Source organism: Salmo salar, chromosome 03 (genome assembly GCF_965601325.2).
Source record: "Salmo salar chromosome 03, fSalSal1, whole genome shotgun sequence".
Classification (NCBI taxonomy): domain Eukaryota; kingdom Metazoa; phylum Chordata; class Actinopteri; order Salmoniformes; family Salmonidae; genus Salmo; species Salmo salar.
This window is the reverse complement of record NC_138293.1, coordinates 16488197-16500602: the sequence shown is the minus strand read 5'-3', so window position 1 is coordinate 16500602 and position 12406 is coordinate 16488197. Positions and strand designations below refer to the sequence as shown.

Sequence of the window (12406 nt, the reverse complement as noted above, 5' to 3'; positions counted from 1 at the left end):
AAGAATAATGGGTAAATGTTGCATAATCCAGGTGTGGGAAGCTCTTAGAGATTTACCCTAAAAAGACTCACAGCTGTAATCGCTGACAAAGGTTCGCTGACAAATCGCTTCTACAAAGTATTGACTCAGGGGTGTGAATACTTATGCAAATTAGATATCTGTATTTCATTTTTTATACATGAGCAAAAATGTCTGAAAACATGTCTTCACTTTGTCATCATAGGTATTGTAGTAGATGGATAAAAACTAAACAAACAAATCGCAACCATTTTGAATTCAGGCTGTAACACAACAAAATCTGAAATAAGTCCAAGGGTATGAAGACACTGTACACACACACACACACTTCATCAGGCTGACATTCTTCTCACAGTCATTACCTAGGAACAGCCACACACACACACACACACACACACACACACACACACACACACACACACACACACACACAGACCTAGTGAAAACGCCTCACTCCCCATAATAATGTCTGGGACATGAACAAATGATCAAACAAAGTCTGTCAGCTTTACAGGAGGAAGAACCTAGACCAGTCTGTTAATGGGAATCCAAAGCAATGCGTTTAGACAGACAAATACAGGCTTGTAGCAACCCTGGTTCCAATTAGAGGTGTGTGTGTGTGTGTGTGTGTGTGTGTGTGTGTGTGTGTGTGTGTGTGTGTGTGTGTTGCTAGGGGTGAACTGCAGTGAAGACTGAAGACTATACAAACCATTCCAAACAACCTTTAGTGTCTACATAGTTAAGATTCATTCCTTGTGAGGATATAGCCAGGGGTAGGTAGATTGTATGCAGTATGTCAATATTTAGTGTTATTATGTCAAAATATAGACTGAAATCCACAGCATGATCGGTCTTTAAGAGAGAAGAAGTTATACTCGGCCTGAAAGCGCCCCTTACTCCCATTAGACCATATAAAGACAAAAAGAAATGTGGGAAATCTCCCTCCCTCTTCCATTTATTTTCATCCATCATTCCCTCTCTCCTGTTAGGCTAAAGAAAGTCTTCGTTACTCCATCCCTCCTCCCACCCCTTTCTCCATCCCTCTCTCTGTAGCAGCAGTAAACCATCAGCGAAAGGGAAAAACACCACTAACACCCTGTAAATTGGTACAAATTACATCACGCTGCCAACAAAATGGGCCAGTCGATTTGCAGTGCTGCAATCAATGAAAGCCTGACAGGCAGAGACGTCTGCTTTACACACACACACAAACACACACACACAAAAAAAACAAAAAAACAACTGTGATAGGCCTGCGTGTTTTGGAATGGTTAGCCTTAAAGGGGATTTTATTGGTCAGGAGCACTTGGTTAAAATTTGTTCCAATGTATCTGTTTGAATTCAGTTTAGATAGTTTTAAATGGCCTGATATATTGCAGGCACACATAAACATGGACATCAAAACCATACACACAGATAGGCACGTAGTCATTGACACACACAATAGATTTTTATTGCAATTCTTACATATAAACTTTATTGGGAGAAAGGATGTTTGACAGTTCTATTTTTTTGATGAATGTCTTTTTAGAAGCCAGCAGCACCAATGTGTCGGCGGCAGCACCAATGTGTCGGCGGCAGCACCAATGTGTCGGCGGCAGCACCAATGTGTCGGCGGCAGCACCAATGTGTCGGCGGAAGCACCGTTGAACTGACGACCGAAGTCAGCCTGCATAAGGAGTCGCTAGAGCGCAATGAGCCAAGAAAAGCCCACCCCGGCCAAACCCTCCGCTAACCTGGACAACGCTGGGCCAATTGTGCACCACCCTATGGGACTCCCGGTCACGGCCGGTTGTGACACTGCCTGGGATCAAACCCGGGTCTGTAGTGACACCTCAAGCACTGCAACGCAGTGCTTTAGACCGCTGCGCCACTCGGGAGAGCATCTTATAATCTTAACTAATTTAAATATGTAACGCCTCAAAACCGTCATCACGTGCGCATTATACGGCTTTGTTAACAAACTTTAAGATAGCTCAAGCCAACTAAACCCTTTTCATCTGTGTTGTGACTTAACTAGCTAGGTACTGTACTTACCAGCATGGCAGAAAAGCACACTTTGTTGTGACTGGATGCCATAGCGTTCATTTAAAAAGTTACACTATTTTCCGAAGAATTAACATTTGATAGCAGTGGCTGCTTTTCATTTCAGGCTGCACTGAAAATGACTTTCATGTAAGTGCAGTGCACAGTTAGAGCGAAGTTGCTTTATTAGCTGGTGAGGACATTCGATAGGTCTTGCCAGGAAGCGAAACCTGAAGACGGATGCTGTGCCATCATCGACAGTGGATCTTGCAAGGGCTGACCATAACTTAAGTATCAGAGTTTGACGAGTTTGACTCGGTGGCTGTGGCTGGAACTGTGGCTGTTTTGACTTGTGAACGATATATTTTCTTTAACACACCTGATACGTCACTACGTCAGCATCGGCAGTGCAGCATTTAGGGCGATACGGCCTCCGCAGAAGTCAGGGCATTCATACATCTTGAGCTTCACAGAGCAGCACAGAGCTGTTGTGAAGAAAGTTGTCAAGGAAGTGAGTGTGTGTTTATACTGGACCTCCCACCCCCACCTACCATCAACCAATCACGTCAATGCGAAGCTATATGGAGCTTCCGCATGGTTACAAAATTTGGGCGGCGCACAGCGATGCGGTACAGACCACATTTTCGGATCAAGCATAAATTGGCTTTCAGCCCCCTACGTTGAGTCTGAGTACTGCCAGCACACAGCCGACACGCAGGAATGTTGACCATAAAAGGAGTTTGTTGGGTATTATCACACTTTCCATCTCCTTTTGTCTTTCCACTATCATCAAACTGTAATCATACACATTTTAGAAAATTCAACATCTACTGTCTGCACAGCTTCCCAGGCAAACACACCAGCAGGAATGCTGTGATACAAAATCAGTTCTCCCAAGGCAAAGAAGAGGGGATATGCTGTGAAGCCTGTGACAACCGACCCAACATACTGTAAGTCATATTGGTTGACCTGTCATATATTGCTTGTCTGTTTTTTGCTCTTGGGGCGCGTTGAGATTCTATGAAAAGCGCTATATAAATGTGAGAAATTATTATTTTTATAGTTATTCATTTCAAATGAATTGAACATTTCAGGCACACCAAATTTCAAATACAAACATTGAACAGTTTCACAAAAAAGTGCATGACCAAATATTGCATATTTTGAAATTGAGTACTTCAAAAATACCAGAAAACACATTGTAGAATGAGTAGATCACTACATTAATAAATTGATAGCATCATAACATCAGTAAATAAAAGGAAATTAAATTCACTCCCCCTTTAACAAACATTTCCCTTTTCAAAAACATTACAGGCTACGTAAGAAGGCTCCTGGATCTCCTCCCCAGCGAGGTCACCCTTGATTCAGCACCGTATGTGGGGAAGCTGTGCGAGCTGTCCATCACAGGACCCCTGTCTGCCCAGTGTGAGAGGCCTGACAAGGAGGAGGCCACAGCTGGATTTGTCTCCCGCTTTCATCTTGGGGAAGACTGAAGCCAAATGGGTGACTGAAGCCAAGTAAGTGACTGAAGCCAAGTAAGTGACTGAAGCCTGCTTGATTGAAGCGGGGTACCGGGGTCTCCCTCCTCTGCAGCTCCCCTCACCATTAATCTCTGTAGTTGGCTGCAATACCTAAAGTCTAAGTAATTCACTTTTACTTGATATCCCATTTTGTTACTTTGTATTGTTATTTTCAAGCATTCTGATGGGAGATGAGTGGCTCAAAATTGCTTTTTTTATGTCATATGATGTCTCACCATTATTTCTCATGAGTGTTCATGTTGATGAATATTTTGTCTATGCTGGCCTAATGTAGATGATCAAATAAATGTCTGATAAATACATAATTCTAAACATATTGTCATTGATGATGCTAATGCAGAGGCACCAATACATTTTCTAGTACACTTATGTTATGCTGTTTTCATGCATATTCCCTTATGTCTAAGCTGACTCAGAGTTTATTCATTATGGTGAAGTGTATCAGTGAACTATATTCTGTAATTAGTTACAAAACAATATAAATGTAATTGTGTATTGCTGCTGTTTGTCTCATATCCAACCGTCTTTGATCAGCTCTGTTGACCATGAGAGTATTTTGCAGAGAAAAAGGGTTGAGGCATACTATTTAGGCTCGGAATGACATGCAGCCCATTGTTTACCCGGTTATCAAACGGTGCGGCCCGTTGTTTACCCGGTTATCAATGGTGCGGCCCATTGTTTACCCGGTTATCAAACGGTGCGGCCCATTGTTTACCCGGTTATCAATGATGCGACCCATTGTTTACCCGGTTATCAAACGGTGCGGCCCGTTGTTTACCCGGTCATCAATGATGCGACCCATTGTTTACCCGGTTATCAAACGGTGCGGCCCGTTGTTTACCCGGTCATCAATGATGCAGCTCATTGTTTACCTGAACATAAATGATGTGGCTCATTGTTTACCTTGTTACCTGGCAACGACCACAGGGTGTTTCAAAGAGCTGTCAGTCAAGGTGAGCTCATAAATATAAGCTCCCTGCCCACTCAGCCTGTTTTGTCAGGCTTCCTGATAGTTAGAGATGATAGAAAAGGTACAAGTTATTCAATTCTGAGAATTTTAATAGCGTAAAAATATGATGGGTGATTTTTAATCATGCAAAGGCTATTTTTACTTGGGCAATGACTGTGCAAAACCTCTAATATTTAATACATTAATGTGAAAACATTCCCAATATTGAGTTCCACCTCCTCCATTTGCCCTCAGAACAGACTATATTCGTTGGGGCATGGACTCTACAAGGTGTCAAAAGTGTTCCACAGGGATGCTGGTGGCCCATGTTGACTCCAATGCTTCTCAGAGCTGTGTCAAGTTGGCTGGATGTCCTTTGGGTGGTGGACCATTCTTGATACACACGGAAAACTGTTGAAAAACCCAGCAGGGTTGCAGTTCTTGACACAAACCGGTGCGCCTGGCATCCTTCCAAGGGCACTTACGTGTTTTGTCTTGCCCATTCACTCTGAATGGCACACATACACAATCCATGGCTCAATTGTCTCAAGGCAAAACAATTATTCTTTAACCAGTCTTCTCCCTTCATATTTTTTACTTCACACGTATTTTTCTTAAAACTGCATTGTTGGTTAAGGACTTGTAAGTAAGCATTTCACTGTAAGGTCTACACCTGCTGTATTCGGCGTATGTGACAAATAACATTTGATTTGATCTACACTGATTGAAGTGGATTTAACAAGTGACATCAATAAAAGATCATAGCTTTCCCCTGGATTCACCTGGTCAGTCTATGTCAATGTTTTGTACACTCAGTGTATATCTCAGAATCTAGAACTACTCCATATGTTAGAGCATTGTATGAAGGTGGCCGCATGCTTTCCAGACTAAACAGTTTGGAAGAGTTTGTGCATACAGAACATTTGGAAAGTATACAGAGCCCTTCACTTTTTCCACACTTTGTTACGTTACAGCCTTATTCTAAAACTGATTCAACTGTTTTTCCCCCTCATCAATCTACACACAATACCCCATAACGACATAGCAAAAACAGGTTTTTAGACATTTTTGTAAATGTATTTACATAAGGATTCAGAGCCTTTAGTCAGTACTTTGTTGAAGCTCCTTTGCAGCGATTACAGCCTCAAATCTTCTTGGGTATGATGCTACAATGAGTTTCTCCCATTCTTCTCTGCGAATCCTCTCAAGCTCTGTCAGGTTGGATGGGGAGCGTCGCTGCACAGCTATTTTCAGGTCTCTCCAGAGATGTTTGACGGGGTTTGGCTGGGCCACTAAAGGACATTCAGAGACTTGTCCCGAAGCATATGGTCGTTGTCCTGTTGGAAGGTAAACCTTTGTCCCCAGTCTGAGGTCCTGAGCGCTCTGTTTTCATCAAGGCTCTCTCAGCATCCTAAATGAGATGCTCAAACTCACTAGTGCAAAATGTCAATTGGCTATATTAAAACGGTTTAATTTGATCCTGAGTGTAGGTTATTTCCCTGACATCTGGAATCAAGGACTCATAACCCCAATCTTTAAGAACGGAGACAAATTTGACCCTAACAATTAGAGGCATTTGTGTAAACAGTAACCTGGGGAAGGTTTTCTGTAGTATAATAAATGTAAGAGTTCTAAACTTCCTTAATAAGCACAATGTCTTGAGTAAAAGCCAAATTGGATTTATACCAAAACATCGCACAACTGATCATATTTACATCCTACACACCCTGATAGATAAACATGTCCACCAAAATTATACCAAAATATACACTTGCTTTATCGACTTCCAAAAAGCATTTGATTCTATTTGGCATACAGGACTGTTCTACAAAGTCATTGAAAGTGGTGCAGGGGGTAAAACATATGACAATTAAATCAATGGCAATATATGCAGCATTAAAATTGTCAAGAAAAGAACAGAATTCTTCAAATCAGGGGCGGGGCCTTCACCAGGGTTGCAATCTGAGCCAATCTGATGCTCTGTATTTTTGCTCGGTTCGTCTTTCCCTCCGGACTAGTCTCCCAGTCCCTGCAGCTAAAGAACATTCCCACAGCATGATGCTGCCACCGCTGTGCTTCACCGTAGGGATGGTATTCACCAGGTGTGAAGCGGTGCCTGGTTTCCTCCAGACGTGATGCTTGGCATTCAGGCCAAAGAGTTCAATCTTGGTTTCATCAGACCAGAGAATTTTATTTCTCACTGTCAGAGTCCTTTAGAGGACTTTTGGCAAAGTCCAAGCGGCCATCATCTGCCTTTTATTGAGGAGTGGCTTCCGTCTGGCCACTCTACCATAAAAGCCTGATTGGTGGAGTGTCCTTCTGGAAGGTTCTACCATCTCCACAGAGGAATTCTGGAGTTCTGTCAGAGTGACCATCAGGTTCTCAGTCACCTCCCTGACCAAGGCCCATCTCCCCCAGTTTGGCAGGGATTGTCGGTGGTAGCAAACTTCTTCCATTTAAGAATGATGGAGGCCACTGTGTTCTTGGGGACCTTCAATGCTGCAGAAATGTTTTGGTACGCTTCCCCAGATCTGTGCTGTGACACAATTCTGTCTCAGAGCTCTACGGACAATTCCTTTGACCTCATGGCTTGGTTTTTGCTCTAACATATATACACAGTTGACAGTGTATATAGACAGGTGTGTGCCTTTCCAAATCCTGTCCAATCAATTTAATTTACCACAGGTGAACTCCAATCAAGTTGTAGAAACATCAAGGAAGATCAATGGAAACAGGATGCACCTGAGCTCAATTTCGAGTCTCATAGCAAAGGGTCTGAATACTTATGTAAGGTGCATATTTTTTGGGGGGCAAAAATGTATAAAAACCTGTTTTCGCTTTGTCATTAGGGGGTATTGTGTGTAGATTGATGAGGATATTATTATAAACACATTTTTTTAAACGATTTTAGAATAAGGCTGTAAAGCAACAAATTGTGGAAAAGGTGAAGGGGTCTGAATACTTTCCGAATGCACTGTACAGGTCTAAAAAGGGCATAAAATGGCCAATTTCATCATGATTTTCTCAACAATTGTTTGTGATACAAATGTAAAAGCATGTCAAACATCCTTCCTCCCAACAAAGTTTATATGTGAGAATTGCCAGAACAATCGGAGATACCCTGAATATTTATGGCTGTCATGGCATGGAATCGCCAATTTCTGATACTCACTACAGTGAGGGAAGAAAGTATTTGATCCCCTGCTGATTTTGTACGTTTGCCCACTGACAAAGAAATGATCAGTCTATAATTTTAATGGTAAGTTTATTTGAACAGTGAGACAGAATAACAACAAAAAAACTCCAGAAAAACACATGTCAAAAATGTTATAAATTAATTAGCATTTTAATGAGGGAAATAAGTATTTGACCCCCTCTAAATCAGAAAGATTTCTAGCTCCCAGGTCTTTCATACAGGTAACGAGCTGAGATTAGGAGCACACTCTTAAAGGGAGTGCTCCTAATCTCAGTTTGTTACCTGTATAAAAAGACACCTGTCCACAGAAGCAATCAATCAATCAGATTCCAAACTCTCCACCATGGCCAAGACCAAAGAGCTCTCCAAGGATGTCAGGGACAAGATTGTATACCAACACAAGGCTGGAATGGGCTACAAGACCATCGCCAAGCAGCTTGGTGAGAAGGTGACAACAGTTGGTGCGATTATTCGCAAATGGAAGAAACACAAAAGAACTGTCAATCTCCCTCGGTCTGGGGCTCCATGCAAGATCTCACCTTGTGGAGTTGTAATGATCATGAGAACGGTGAGGAATCAGCCCAGAACTACACGGGAGGACCTTGTCAATGATCTCAAGGCAGCTGGGACCATAGCTACCAAGAAAACAATTGGTAACACACTACGCCGTGAAGGACTGAAATCTTGCAGCGCCCGCAAGGTCCCCCTGCTCAAGAAAGCACATATACATGCCCGTCTGAAGTTTGCCAATGAACATCTGAATGATTCAAAGGACAACTGAGTGAAAGTGTTGTGGTCAGATGAGACCAAAATGGAGCTCTTTGGCATCAACTCAACTCGCCGTGTTTGGAGGAGGAGGAATGCTGCCTATGACCCCAAGAACACCATCCCCACCGTCAAACATGGAGGTGGAAACATTATGCTTTGGGGGTGTTTTTCTGCTAAGGGGACAGGACAACTTCACCGCATCAAAAGGGACGATGGACGGGGCCATGTACCGTCAAATCTTGGGTGAGAACCTCCTTCCCTCAGCCAGTGCATTGAAAATGGGCCGTGGATGGGTATTCCAGCATAACAATCACCCAAAACACACGGCCAAGGCAACAAAGGAGTGGCTCAAGAAGAAGCACATTAAGGTCCTGGAGTGGCCTAGCCAGTCTCCAGACCTTAATCCCATAGAAAATCTGTGGAGGGAGCTGAAGGTTCGAGTTGCCAAACATCAGCCTCGAAACCTTAATGACTTGGAGAAGATCTGCAAAGAGGAGTGGGACAAAATCCCTCCTGAGATGTGTGCAAACCTGGTGGCCAACTACAAGAAACGTCTGACCTCTGTGATTGCCAACAAGGGTTTTGCCACTAAGTACTAAGTCATGTTTTGTAGATGGGTCAAATACGTTTTTCCCTCATTAAAATGCAAATAATTTTATAACATTTTTGACATGCGTTTTTCTGGATTTTTTTGTTGTTATTCTGTCTCTCACTGTTCAAATAAACCTACCATTAAAATTATAGACTGATAATTTCTTTGTCAGTGGGCAAACGTACAAAATCAGCAGGGGATCAAATACTTTTTTCCCCATCACTGTATAATGCTTTAATAGTCTATAGCACTAAGGGGAATGTTATTAACGTTACAGTGATGAAATATCTCCTCGCCGACACCCACACAAAGTACATTCATTTATTTTTCACAAACACACCCCTGTGGCCACATCCATAAACCTCTCAAGGAGCACGAAAGATTTAGATGACAGATTCACAGCCCGGGCTGCAGCCAATAATGACATTTAATATATGATAGCTTAAGATGACACGCACACCTTACATTTTTCACCCGTTCCTGTTCAAGCAAGCATAGACTGAATGTCTTCTGTGTTCTGAAAGGAGGATGAAATAGTTTGAATGCTAAATTTTTTTTTTTTTTTAAATGACACATTCATACATGAATAAATTCATAAATTCACACACTGCTGCATGCTAGGGTTGAACACTCACACATGCCTATGTTAGAGACGTCACATTGCTTGCTTTGCCCATACCACTTCCCACCAATTCAGCTAATACCTGGCTGGAACTGGGGACCTCTGCTTTTGATAACACATGTGACCACCCTCCTTGACAACGTTCCAACCATTTGAGCCACCTGGAAGGTACCAATTGGATGGCTCCATCTGCGAAATTTCAAGCTAGCTGTGGAGTGAGCTTACAGTACGTTCTCAACTCTGTTACACACACACACACACAGGCCTACCAAACCAAAACGCAGATGGGACACTTGACTCCATAAAAAGCTCTCTTCTCGCAAGCATAATGTTAGCCAGCGGTCAGGGACTTCTCAGATAAAAAACACACATATAAACAATAGAGACTTTAACAACCTCTACTGCTCTCTAATCACCTTCTCACCCTAAAAGAGAAGGGAAAAGAGAGTGAGAGACAGAAGAGGAAGAGAGAGGGAGGGATAACAAACCAAGCGAGAGGTCAGCAGCTGACAAAATAAAAGGGATGAAGTCAGAATGAAACCCTGTCGTCTAACCCATGGGAGAACGACTGCGCATGTCTCCATGAGACGCCATCTTAATGGACTTAATTTGGCTTCAATGCGCTATTGAGTTGTCATATAGGAATTAATGGGGTCACGTGATTGATGGCTTTGTCCATTCATATATACAGTCATTGGTCTAACCATCCCAGCAGCACAGCTCAGAGTTCACCCCCCGCCCCTCCAATCTAAACATGGTAGGACAACAGCAAAATGGGGGGGGGGGGGGGGGCGGATAAATTAGTCCCCCAAAAAATCTGGTTTAAAAATAGATATCAGGATTCACTATACTTTTAATGTAAGTAATGGGGGGAAATCCCAGGATGGCTAATGGGAGAATTCCCGACACACATTGAGCGGAAGAGAGTCGAATCCTGTCCAGCTGTGGCCTCTGGGCCATTAAAGACGACAGGAAAAGACAGGAGAGAGATGAAAGGAAACACAGTGTCTGGGAGAAAGCTGGCCAGCCGTGAGAGGATGCCAAAACACACACACGGTCACACACAGTAACACACACTAACACAGAGGTCTTAATTATAGAGTATATAGATAGAGTAACATAAAGAGTAAACAGTGTCATGCGGTATCATCCTCTCTCAGGGATGCATACATAAAGTCACTTTCACACAACCCAGCAAATTCCTCTTTACCGTGCTCTCCCTCTTACACGCGCACGCTTAAACAAGCCACTTACAGAGTTAACAGTAGCGAAGCTCCCCTCTGTGCAACTCCACTCTGTCTCTTGTTGCTGTTCCTCCTCAAAGCCGATATAAAACAAACCAAAAGAGAAGAGCGGTGACAAAAGCTCTCCCTCTCTCCTTTGTGGAAAGAACTGAAGGAGAAAAAGAAGAGAGGAGAACAGAAGCAGGTTGAGTCCTGCTGAGGGAAAGCCTGTCCCCAGAGAGGTAACCCCCTCTCTTCCCTCCCTGGCAGAGGCTAAGCCATTCGATATCGCTACTGCTCCTGTCCTCGGCGACTCTTCCTCGCTGCTGTGGCGTCCTTCGCTACGGTGTCCGTCACTATCGAGCACTCCTCTTCTTCGGAGTTAGTTTCAGTTCAGCACACACACACAGAGAGAGAGAGAGAGAAGAGAGAGAGAGAGAGAGAGAGAGAGAGAGAGAGAGAGAGAGAGAGAGGAGAGAGAGAGAGAGAGAGAGAGAGAGGAGAGAGAGAGAGAGAGAAAAGAGGAGGATAAAAGGGAGGGCTGGCTGCCTCATGCTGAAAGCAGATCCCCTCTGATCTCATCAAGCAGGGTTACCGACGGCAACCAGACAGACGGGCAGCTGAGGGGACACGCCCATTTCATTTCCCCCACCCCCATCTGAGCCCAACCAACCCCCTCTGCCAAACAGATAGACACATGGCACACACATACAAATGATATGTACAAACTGATAGATAGAATACCACACATCCACAAGCATATAGCCTAAGCCTATATTAATACATAGTGCACAATATTTAAAAACAAACACTAATATGGCATATACAATCAATACAAACACACATTTGACGCACACAGAATCTAAAACACACATTTGCACATACAGTGAAATACCAACATACATTGCATACACACATACAGCTGTCTACAGTATAAAAGACACATATAGCTTTCATTATTTTAGTTTTACAGCTTTTTCCTGTCATATCAGACAGATCCAATGAGAAGGAGGTGATAGTACACAATTGCCCCCTTTCATTCTACCCGTCCCACCTCGGCCTACTACAATGTAGCGAGGTAATTGGGAAATGCGTAGCACTGTAGAAACACACCCTCGCCACAAACATCTGAGCCAGACCTACTTCTAACCCAATTTATCTTTCCCCCACATATATACTATGGCTGGGAATTGCCAGGGACCTCACGATACCATATTATCACGATACTTAGGTGTGGATACGCAGTGGCGGATTTAGGCATAGGCGACATGGGCAGCCGCCCAGGGCGGCACGGGGCAACTGCACAAAGAAAATATATAGATATTCCGAATGGTGACATTTGCGCAAATCGGTTTTCTATCGCTCATTTGCACGTCACGTCAGTGATATCATGTCACCGTGTGGGACTGTGGGTCAATTAACCTTGTCGGAGCGTGCACCCTGATTCTAGTTTGTGAGCTAGGCAGGCT

At 43.3% G+C, this 12406-nt stretch overlaps 1 protein-coding gene across 3 annotated transcripts in view; it reads right to left on the bottom strand.

Annotated features, from left to right (window-relative positions):
• LOC106599042 (SPRY domain-containing SOCS box protein 4) overlaps positions 1-12406 on the bottom strand; it is a 135922-nt gene that overhangs the window by 70233 nt on the left and 53283 nt on the right. The window contains exon 1 of one of the 3 annotated variants that reach the window (XM_045714548.2): positions 10969-11357. The exons of the other annotated variants lie outside the window; for them this stretch is intronic. The gene's annotated coding sequence lies outside the window, so the exon portion shown is untranslated. Of the gene's footprint in view, positions 1-10968; positions 11358-12406 lie in introns of those variants that run through there. 3 annotated transcript variants of the gene reach the window in all.